At 34.2% G+C, this 11,468-nt stretch overlaps 1 protein-coding gene across 3 annotated transcripts in view; it reads right to left on the reverse strand.

Annotated features, from left to right (window-relative positions):
- The window catches only part of LOC111425372 (uncharacterized), a 110,850-nt gene extending 102,642 nt beyond the window's left edge, over positions 1–8,208 (reverse strand). Inside the window, exons 1-2 of one of the 3 annotated variants that reach the window (XM_023059363.2) lie at positions 7,768–8,206; positions 498–567 (exon numbers count right to left, since the gene is read on the reverse strand). The gene's annotated coding sequence lies outside the window, so the exon portion shown is untranslated. Of the gene's footprint in view, positions 1–497; positions 568–7,767 lie in introns of all 3 variants that reach the window. The other 2 variants (XM_023059379.2, XM_023059354.2) reach the window with 2 other exon arrangements.
- Positions 8,209–11,468: the final 3,260 nt, after the last annotated feature.

The raw sequence follows: 11,468 nt of genomic DNA on the forward strand, positions 1-11,468 counted from the left end.
GAAAAATAGGCAGAATTCCATCCCCTCCAGCTGATTTTAAGGGCTTAAATAGCCCACCTTATATCCATTACTTCAGGGTCACCGCGACCTATAAGATCTATTGTAACTTGAGCCCTCCAAAGGTTTAGGGTAAATGTAGGTCCTTGATGAACCTTAGTATTAAGAGCTTAAGGGCAACTTAATGCGGCTTTTTGTCCGATGATGCCCATATCTACTCCGGATCCTACTCTGTCTTTGAAGCATTGGTGTAAGGAATGGGTATAATGTAGATCTTATTATTTGCAAAGTAGTCTTTAAGTTACACAAAATTATTAATCTAATTAAGTATTGTAACTATTGATAACCAAGGTAACCCTTTCACTAAAATGCAAGGTATCAAAAAGAGATATAAATATAAGAACATAAGAATTTTTATTACTATATCATTTGTGCCATATAGTAATAAAATATATTATAACTCTAATTTATATTTTTCAAACTAATGTTTAAATACTTACCATATTTCTGCGGAGTTACTTTCACGAAAGTAGGATATCTATCGTTGCCTGTAACTTCGCAGAGGTTCATCTGAGGCATATGGAAAGAAACACGTAACTAATATTTTTAACGTACTGTGTCGACAGTGTCGTTTTTATATTATTCTAAAAAATAGGGGCTGATTTATCTGCGGCACATAGGAGGTTTCTTAAAAATAAATGTTAGTCTATATTCAATATCACCTTTCAAACTTTATATCTTATCGCAGAAACTTTTTCCGCTCGTGAAAAGAAACGTCAACCTTAATTTGGGCGATAGTAGGGTTCTGCAAAATTTCATCGAAAACCTTTGGCACATCCCTTGTAAGTAAAAGGGGATATACGGATACCAACGTTCATGTAATGTGAGCGATTTTGCTTAATAATACAGGACGCAATTTTAGTAATTTGTTCAAGTTTCTACGTCGATCCTTTGTACTCGCTGACGAAGGATCGCCTAAATCGGAAATCTCTCACAGATATATTTCGTATTTCCTAAAGATCAAATGAAGCCTTCGCTTTTCTAAGCATAACTTTATCCGCTCATAGAATCTGTAATAAGTGGTTTACACAGTTGTGCACATAATCATAGAATTTATGTAAATTCCGAAATAATTAAATAGAAAATAATGATTTGTATAAAATCCTGACAATCAAACAACGATAGTGTTTATCAAAATAACCAATAGCATTATTGAAAATCATTTCATAATCTCTCATTTCATATTCAATATGGTAGTTGAACTTCGTTAGTTGACATGCTAAAATGCCGCTATTCAACAACTATTTGCTTACATAAATAATTTAGCACAAACTAGATTGGAATAAATTGTGAACGCGTGGAATTTTACCTCACCTTAATGCCTTTTAAGTTTATTATGTAAATAATTGCGTGCATATTCAAAAAGGAGGAATACTGTAGTAATAAATCGAACAGGGTAAAACACGAATAAAAAATATCTTTGAACAGCGAGAGAACCAAGTTATCTACACAAAATGTCAACATTTATGGAATCATACTTTAGCCTAGGGGTGTTCAACCGTTCGAACGCAGATGTATGTAAATATAACAAATATTCAGGGAATAACTCAGAGTAAAACCTATTTTCTGTGACTCGAAAGTAGATTTTACTCCACATAAAACAAACATCCTGTTTAGAATACATATACGTATTCCTTTATCTAGTAGCTGCTTAACTAGGATTAACTTTTTTATAGGAATCGAGTGATTTTTTTCCATACATCGACTGGATAAATACTAACAGTACAGTAAAAAGTTGACAAAATTGCAATATATTTTGTTAACTGTTTTACTCGTTGGGAAATAGCAGTCCTAATTTCTTTTCCTATTGAGAGCAACACCATCATGTTGTCGTCTGTTTTGAGGGTAGTAACCAGGAAGTTAATATTGGTAAATTGAAAACGTTATTACTGATTAAAAATTGTGACAGATAAGATAAATCTTTATTTATTAGTTTTCCGAAAAGATCAAGACTATCAAATCAGCTGTTAGCAGTAACATTTCTACGTGTTTTAAAAATAGACCGAGCTAATCAAAGAACGACATCAGTTAATTTGTTAGATACACGGGATGGATCATCTACATCTTTCGATTCCACCAAATCAACAATTTCATCGTCTCTATCGCATTGGAATAGTTCACAATTATTACCAAAATATCATCTGGAACTAAACAGCACCAATATTCTAAAGGAGTATACGCCGATCTTACTGCGCCCATTGCTTTTGCAGTCTCTCTAAGAAAATTATGTTTCTTGATTCGAATATTTTTTGCTGGTTGATTGAACACTATCTAGCTTCTTGGTGGGTAATCAATATGGTTGGCATAACAATAAAAAGTGTTTAGATTTGCAGAAAACCTTCGACACAATAAACCATAAAATACTTACGAACAACTCTGCTGCTATCTTATTATATGGGTTGTTCATAAAGAATCTTGGCCATACCACGGAACTCTGTCCTAGACCTTACATTGCTGCTCTCGCATACTAAGGATTAATACACGTTACATCCTAACATATTGCATGAAATAATAAATAATTGAAACCAACAGAAGTAGGTTGTAGAGTTACATTTTATGAGCATAATGGATGCTTTCAAAATAACTGTTCTCAAACGGCAAAACGCTAACACGTTTCTTCCACATAAATGTTACATGGCAAAATTGTAACAGAATATGCTTCAGGGACGTCGCTAGAAAGAAACAACGGGATAGCGAGAAATGGTAAACCATTTTGTAGTAAGCGGGGTAGTATACTTTACGTAGGCTTACTAAAAATGCTACTTGGGTTGTCACTTCACAATTACTATTGTTTTTGATTCTGTTTATTTGTATATCTTTTCATTTTTCTATTATTTGAAATGTTTTTTTTTGATTTTTTATTGCTTTTTGACAGTATACAGGGTGTTCATTTCAAAATTTTCCACCTCAATTTCTGTAAATCCGGAAGTTTAAAAAGAAAATCGCTGAAATAGGTAAAGAATAAAACCAAGGGGGACAACTTTTTATGCAAAAATTGACTCACTCACTTCAACCCCCCGCCGCGAGAAACCAACCCCTTAAAAATCTTAAATGGAAAGGGGTGCCAAGTGATACCTCATTTTAAAGGTCTTTTAAGGTACTACATGTTAGTATTTAATTTTTTTAAATTGATCGATTCGTTTTCGAAATTTTTGCGAAAATCTTTGTTTTGTATTTCCCGCTTTAATTAATATTAAAAACTTTAATCACCTTCTTAAAAGCAAGAATAAGTAATCTTTTATTATTAATTTATAAAATTAAATTACCATGTTCGTTTTTACCACGACCATTAAACCTTTATTATTTCGGAGCAATCCGAAATCTTTGATATTTAGGTTATTTTGACAATGATATACCTACGTTGGCTAGCTTGCCTGGCGTCTGTCAGAGATATTTAGAAAAAACCATTTCTGTTTCATTTTTCTTTTCTTTTAGGTTTATTTGGTTATTACTTAAACAACTTTTAACTGCTTGAAACGTTCTATTTTATTTGCAGTTATTTAATTATGTACAAAAACTTTTTGCAGAGAAAATCAATTTTCAAAAATTTCCCTTTGAATTCCACGGCAAGCTGCAGTAATTCTCTGACGAAGTTCTTCTAAATTTTGAGGTTGAGCGGTAAATACAACAGACTTTAAATGACCCCATATAAAAAGTCTAATGGCGTCAAATCTGGTGATCTGGCTGGCCATTCTATAGGACCTTTTCGTCCTATCCATCTGTTTGGAAACGTATTATCTAACCACTGTCGTACTGGGAGAACATAGTGAGGAGGAGCTCCGTCTTGTTGAAAATGTAATTCATTCTCATCAAGTAAGGTATTTTCTTCTCTATCCAACTGATTCTCGAGAGCTTTCGTAATTAGTGGATTGATAGTATTTTCTAACATATCCAAGTACACTTCGCCGTTTAAATTTCCATCGATAAACACTGGACCAATCACTTGGTCTCCCAAAATGCCGGCCCATACATTAACTTTTTCAGTATATTGTGTATGCCCTTCTACAGTCAGATGAGGGTTTTCATTACTCCAATATCTGCAGTTATGTTTATTTAGAAATCCATTTAAAGAAAAAGTGCATTCATCACTAAAGCAGATATTTTTCACAAAAACGTTGTTATTATTAATAATAGTGGTCACTTCTTCACAAAACTGTATTCTCCTGTCAAAATCGTCTTCAGTTAGCTCTTGATGTATTTTCAATTTATAAGGATGGAATTTGTGAAGTTTTACAACTTTATGAACAGAACCCAAGGATATACCAGTTGCACGAGATACCTGACGCAATGAAGTATTGGGGTTGATACCGAAATGACCCAACACTTCCAGTTGAGCGGTTTCATTCAAAACTCTCGACTCATTATGTTTTATGTTAGCAAGGGACCCAGTCTGAGTGAATTTCTTCATGATCTGGATGCCTTTCATTAAAAACTGCGGCAGTTCGTCGAGCACATTCGTTTTGGGATCCATACATTAATACAATTTCAATCCTTTCCTGCAAACTGTAAACCATTATTGCTGTTTTATTTAAATAACTTTGTTAAGTGTATAACACAAAGTTGTTTAAGTAATAACCAAATAAACTTATGTTTAGAATTGCACTTTTATTTTATTCTTTTCTTGCACTGTGAGCCTGCCTATAACTCGTTTATAGAAAGAGAAAAACTTCGTCTCTTTTTTTCCTTTTTTGGCCATTCAAGTCAAGAGTAATTTTCATACAGGTTTAATGTAAAATACTTTCAATAAAATTTAGTTTAATTCATAATTATACGTGTTTAGTTTTCTTAAATATTTCCGATTGCTCCGAAATAATAAAGGTTTAATGGTCGTTGTAAAAACGAACATGGTAATTTAATTTTATAAATTAATAATAAAAGATTACTTATTCTTGCTTTTAAGAAGGTGATTAAAGTTCTTAATATTGATTAAAGCGGGAAATACAAAACAAAGATTTTCGCAAAAATTTCGAAAACGAATCGATCAATTAAAAAAAAATAAATACTAACATGTAGTACCTTAAAAGACCTTTAAAATGAGGTATCACTTGACACCCCTTTCCATTTAAGATTTTTAATGGGTTGGTTTCTGGCGGCGGGGGGTTGAAGTGAGTGAGTCAATTTTTGCATAAAAAGTTGTCCCCTTTGGTTTTATTCTTTACCTATTTCAGCGATTTTCTTTTTAAACTTCCGGATTTACAGAAATTGAGGTGGAAAGTTTTGAAATGAACACCCTGTATATTCTGAGAAGTTGGGTTGGGTTGGGTTGGGTTGATGACCAATTCTCGAGGAAATAGTGTAAGACTTCTTTTTTGCAATTCTCTAGCTAGGTCAAGAATTGCAAAAGAATATCAGTTGTCGCATTTCTCCTATACTTTCCGATGTATAGGGTGAGGCAGTCACGTAAAGTTTCAGCATCGCATCGAACGGATTTCTAGCGTCTAAGATTCAGTACCATGCAGAAAGATTAAATAAATATTTGCTTTCACAAATCTGTATGTAACGTTTAATGATGGCGTGGGGTTTATTAGTAATTTCTTCATTCTAGCAAATCTGCTCTTTGCACTTCCTAGGTGTTTTCAGAAACAGTCAAGCCTCTCCTGTAAGGTATTGATGGTACTCAATACACTCACTCTAATAACCAAATCTAAAAAGACAGTTGGGACACCCTTACATATTGCAAATGGCGCCCGCTAATTCTATCTATCTAAATAATTTTAGAGTTTAGCACCTTCAAAAACACAGAATGTATCGTAATTACTGCAATCATTACATTTATTATGGGTGAGTATGACAACATCAAGCATCCAGGGTCTGCTTTTGATTGTAGTTTGCTTTTGCTGTTGTTGCTCGTAATGTTCCATAAAGCACCGCAGCAAGTGTTAATTGACATTGTTGATTTGAAGGTTTTTATGTTGTTTTGTAAATTATGCCATTTTCAATCGACCAATTACCTTTTCGTCGATTATCGGAAAAATATTTCAATGATTTTGCCTTCCATACGCACACTAAAAAAGCATCGTACATCGAGACAGTTTTATAAGAGGTTGTGGGGGCTTTATTTGATACCATCTATGTCCTTTGAGAAGACAGCTTATCGAGACAACGTAAAACCCTTCAAGAGAGATAATTTTTTAGGGAAAAATGTATACAATTATTTACAAAGCACGTCTTCAAAATTGTTATATGATACAGTTACATCATTTGAATAAGCTTATATAATAAATTTCAACATCTTACTTTATTAGCAACTTGATAATAAGTTAAAAGGAGAATGTTTCAAGTGACATATCCAAAAGTAAACTGTGAAACAGCTATCAAAATAATAGCTATATGGGGTTACGGTCTTTGGAATTGTCACAAATAATCGCATTTGAATTACAACTACGTCATGTGGTGTTGAATGTCCAGCTGGACATGGCACGGAGCAATCGAGCACCAATTATTACACTGTTGATGGGCTTCAGCTGCATATCTACGAATCCCTTATGAATCGTGGATTGACAGTCGCTGCGGGACGAATGTTTCTCGCACAATAAACACAAATTAATTCGATCACCACGCATCCGATCGAATTAAACCTGCCTGGGACATATTGTCACATCGACAGGAGAATGTCAAGAATACATTAATGAGTGCGTCTAATTCGATTGGCCTGTGACGATTGGTAATCGATTGGGTGTTTATAAAGATAAATTTTGGCTAAAATTTTCACACTAATTAAACGCCTATTTAATTAACTGGCCAATTTTACAATTGTTGTTTAAATTACGGATATAGTACAGATAAATTTGGGGAGGATAGATATTCAAAACGTAGTGGGTAGTAACGTTTCCTGGTTTACTGTTGATAACTTCTGTGGATTGATTGATTAAAAGCTTTGGGGGGTCATTACTTAACGTCAGGAGTTCCTGGAATCATTAAGACCTATAATCAATTTACACGCGTTTGCTTTCTCATCGATGGAGTTCAATTTACTTAACGTTTCTATTCTGTTTAAATACGTAGAAATTATTAACCAATATGGTTTTAGTTATATAAACCTTATTCTTTTGTATTTTTCTGTATCAAAATTACCTTTTGACACTAACTTGCTAAAAAGGGCTATTGGAAACCTGTCTAGATTTAGATAATTAAACGAGTCATGTAACAATGAAGCCTAAAATTCCCTTTCATCACCATATAACTCCTATACCTTGACACAGTTTCAATATTTCATTCGCGATACTAGTTTAAAGGAACATCTTTTGTGCTCAAATTTCTACAATGTGAGGTTCGGTAGTAGCATTGTTCTGGTCACGTTAGTGTTTTGAATAATGAGTGAGACACTCTATTAACTTCCTGGCCAAATGTTAGCGGTTCCTTTTCAACAAAACATTTTCAATATGTGCTGCTACGGAACGAACGATCGATTTAACGACATCGCCTCTTCTAAACTGTTTTTCATGCCACATTATTTACGTCGAAAACTGAATATTAATGACGTATTAAGGATATTATGCGACATCTCTGGCTTTATTTGCAGGTTTTATAGGAAAGGTAGGATAAAAAAAAACTTTAAAAACTTTCATGTTTTCAACTTGGTGTAATTAAAACATTTTTTCAACAAAAAAAGAGATCAAGCAAATTTGTTTTGATTTTTAAATTTTATAGGTATGTATATTAGACCAAGATAAAAAACGTGAATAAAATGGAACGCGCTCTTACTCTTACCCAGTCTGCAGTACAATGAACCTTTTATTTGCATTTTGAGCGGAGCACTTCTTGATCTCAAACACCGTGTAGAACCTCGTTTTAATTGCTTACGCGGCACTCTGTCCGCCGCTATACTTGCCGATGGACTTTCTGAAAGCCATGTTTCTTATTCCCGCGACAACGTTTAAAAGAATGACACGATCTTGACCCGAAGAAAGGGATGGTTTTACAGGCAGTAATAAAAAAAAGGAACCAACTGAAACGGTAAATGTTATGATAGGTAAAAAACCAAAAGGTAACGTATTAAACAAACGGGCTACATTGGAAAATTGGGAGAATAACAAAATGAACAAAAAGCTTCAATGCGGTGTCTCGCCGGGGTTTGTTTATTTTGGATTGTTGCCGGCCAAATAAGTTAGCGAGCTTTCGCGGTGCTTTTGTGCGCTGTTCGTGGTCGACGCGATCCCGACGTGTACTGAACTCGTGGGGATGCATATCCTGATAAAATCGGAGAGAATTTGTTCCGCTTCTGACGCAAGCGCCAGATAACGACGCCCTCCACGCCAACTGGATCTGAACAGAACTACGGCACGCAAAAGCTCCGGTACTTGGAGCTTTTGCGTATTAAACCCAGATCATATTACACAGACGTGCGACGTCACGAACCAACTACAATGGTTGGGGATAATACTTTTACTATCGATACGATCATTCAAATAAAAATTTAAAATGATAACAAATAAAACACTTCTTCCATTTCCAATATCGTTTCTTATTAACGTTGAAGCTTTTTAAATTTAACACATACTGAAATTTTTAAAATAAAAAAAAGAGGAGCTTTCATTATTAAGTCTCTACGACACACATCTTTCTTGTAATAAGAAAAGGGTATGAAAAATCCTTTGAAAATCAGGTCGCTCAGTAACAGTCCTCATATTACGCTGACATTTACGATGTTTCCCCGTTCGTGTAAGGTCCCATAGAGGTAATAAACAACCAAGCGTGCACAACACCGCATTTACAACAGCGCAGCGTAGACAATCCCCTTACGACAAACTGCATTATGGGTTCGCATGCTCTTAGATGTGCTGATGCACTTTCCGGCTGATGTAACAAGGGACGCAACGCGAAACTTTGTCGCGGTTTCGACTTGGGAAGCGTGAGATTCCGATGAAATTACATCAGAGGAACACAGGGGTTTTTATTGGGTTTGTCCGTCGAGAAACGAGGTGCGAAATTGTCTTATAACTTCGTTGTTACACTCTCTTTGCTTCGCCGCGATCATATTACACCGAATGACGTACGGAAGAAAAAATGATGACTTGAGATCTAGTTGCTAAAGGGGTAGATAACCCCAAGTCTTGATAAATCTTTTAGTGAGCGGTTTACAAAGGGGAAATTACCCCACGATGCAAGAACATGCAAACTATAGACTAGACCTACCTCAACAAAGGAACTTACTTATCTTCCGTGTCGTGACTTGCTTATCTGTACTACAAATTTATAACGACACGGTTATATGCTAATGAATGAAAGAATCTTTGTTTGAAGCGAAAATAGTCATTGAGAAATAAATTCCATTTATTAATCCAAGAATAAAATTAAAAAAATTCTTTTAATAATTATAAATTCTGCAAAATTATGAAACTTCTCCTTCTTCTGAATTTAATTTCGCCTTCCGTGGTTTACCGTTGCCATCTATGACTAGTGTTGATTCTTGATTATTGTAAATCTCTCTGATAAAGGTGAAAACTTTGTTCCAAATAAACTATTTACACAACCTTTTTTCTTTTTCATGTCACAAAACAAATCATTACGAAGTGAATTTTAGAAAACCTACAATGGAAATATCAATACTTTGCAACGCATTCAAATCATTTAACTTTAGCAAGAAGACCACAAACAGCCAGAAGTGAACGTGGATCGTGAGAAAGAGTATCGTGGAAGTACGTCAACTCAGAGGTGATTTATTCAACTTCTTATCATTATCATTTTACAGTGCATTACTCTTAGGTTGGGTCATAATTATTGTTATTGCTCATTCCATAAATTTCCGGTCTATTGTTTAAATGCAGCATGAATTTTTGCGTTTTCCTCGTCGTCCTACACCATGTGTCTATTGCCAACTGAGTCTATCAAAGATGTCGCAAGAGGTGGCCGGGCTTGTAATACTCGTTCGAGGTATTGCTGCTATGGCGGAAGAAGTTCAAGAGAATCTACAAACATCAACAAGATAACGATGCACACAATCTGACATCAGTAGATATTCGTTGAGTCGAATTTCAGTGAAAGACCTAAAGGCGTATGAAGTGAAGTCATTTCAAAGTGATGAAACCCATCTCCACTTAAGCGAAATTTAAAGCAAAATTTGTGTTTCTGGAGTACGAAGAATTTTTATAAACACATAAGCAGCCATTGCATCCCCTCAAATTGGCTAATTGTTGCAACACTTAAATGTGGGATATGTATTTTAATAAAAATTCAAATTTAACAATTTTACATTTTAAATTAAGTTTTATGACCGATATAACTTTTTTAAATTAATATAATCAATTCTAAAAAATGTAATCGAACCAACAAAAAATAAACGCAAGCCAACAAGAATGCCTTGCATCTAATCATGCTCAAAGGCAAAGCAAATTATTAATTAATATTGCAAAATAATTCAAAGCAACTGTTCTATGTCTTTGAATAGAAAGGAATTTCTGCAGTAGAATAATTCCTTCTCTCTCGTGTTCAATGTAATGAGAAACTGCAATATTCATCTGATGTAGGGTCACCTGTCCAACACTGAAACAATCATGTACAATGAAACACTGTGATATTTCTACAACACGACATTGCCAAATAGTGCAGTATAGGGTGTAAGAACATGGTCAGAAACACCCACACTTGCCCAATTTGTGAGCACGCAGCGTGAAAGAAGACGTTTTTGTGGGCATTTTTTGGATTTTCATACAAAAAAGTAAGAATTTTTAGCCATCTTTGGCGATTTTTTAGTAATTTATAGGAAATAATTTCATATTGTTCAATATTACGTTGCATTCTGTTTATTTCAAACTTTCTGTGGGTCTATGTCTTAGTGGAAATCGTTCACGAGTATACAATGAAACAGGGTGTCATTGTGTACTTTCTCGTTTCATTGTAGGCCATGTATAAAATAACGATAATTCTTCTAAATAAAAGTAGCTTAATGTCTTCTTCATTTAGATGGCACGTACTAAAGCTGTAAAAAGTCAAAGAAGCCACTAGCCTTTCAATTACACAGACAGGGATTGAGCATCAGAAAAGAGGCTAAAGAATGCGGTATTCATTATCCTACGTTATTTCGTTATCCAAAAAGAATGCGAATGTTAGTGACGCTGAATTAAAAAAATCAAAGGTTAACGACAAACTATGATGTAACAGAGTATTTACTGAAGCTCAGCTGAAAGAATGTATTAAATCTGTATTAAAGATTGTGTTCGCAGCGTTGCGTATTAGATAGCTAATATTAACAATATAATATGGCACTACACAATAATTCGATAGTTGCCAAGTATTTGAATAATTTGATATCAAGAAATTTATTCGAATGTTTCATCATATATTTAATGATTTCTAAAACAAATTACCACGAAAACGAATAACATAAATAAAAATATCTAAAATAAGCTCACTACATAAATATCTGCTATAAAATATTTATTTGAAATATCAGTAAGTAAGTACAGGATGGG

The sequence above is a fragment of the Onthophagus taurus genome, chromosome 7, assembly GCF_036711975.1.
Source record: "Onthophagus taurus isolate NC chromosome 7, IU_Otau_3.0, whole genome shotgun sequence".
Taxonomy (NCBI): domain Eukaryota; kingdom Metazoa; phylum Arthropoda; class Insecta; order Coleoptera; family Scarabaeidae; genus Onthophagus; species Onthophagus taurus.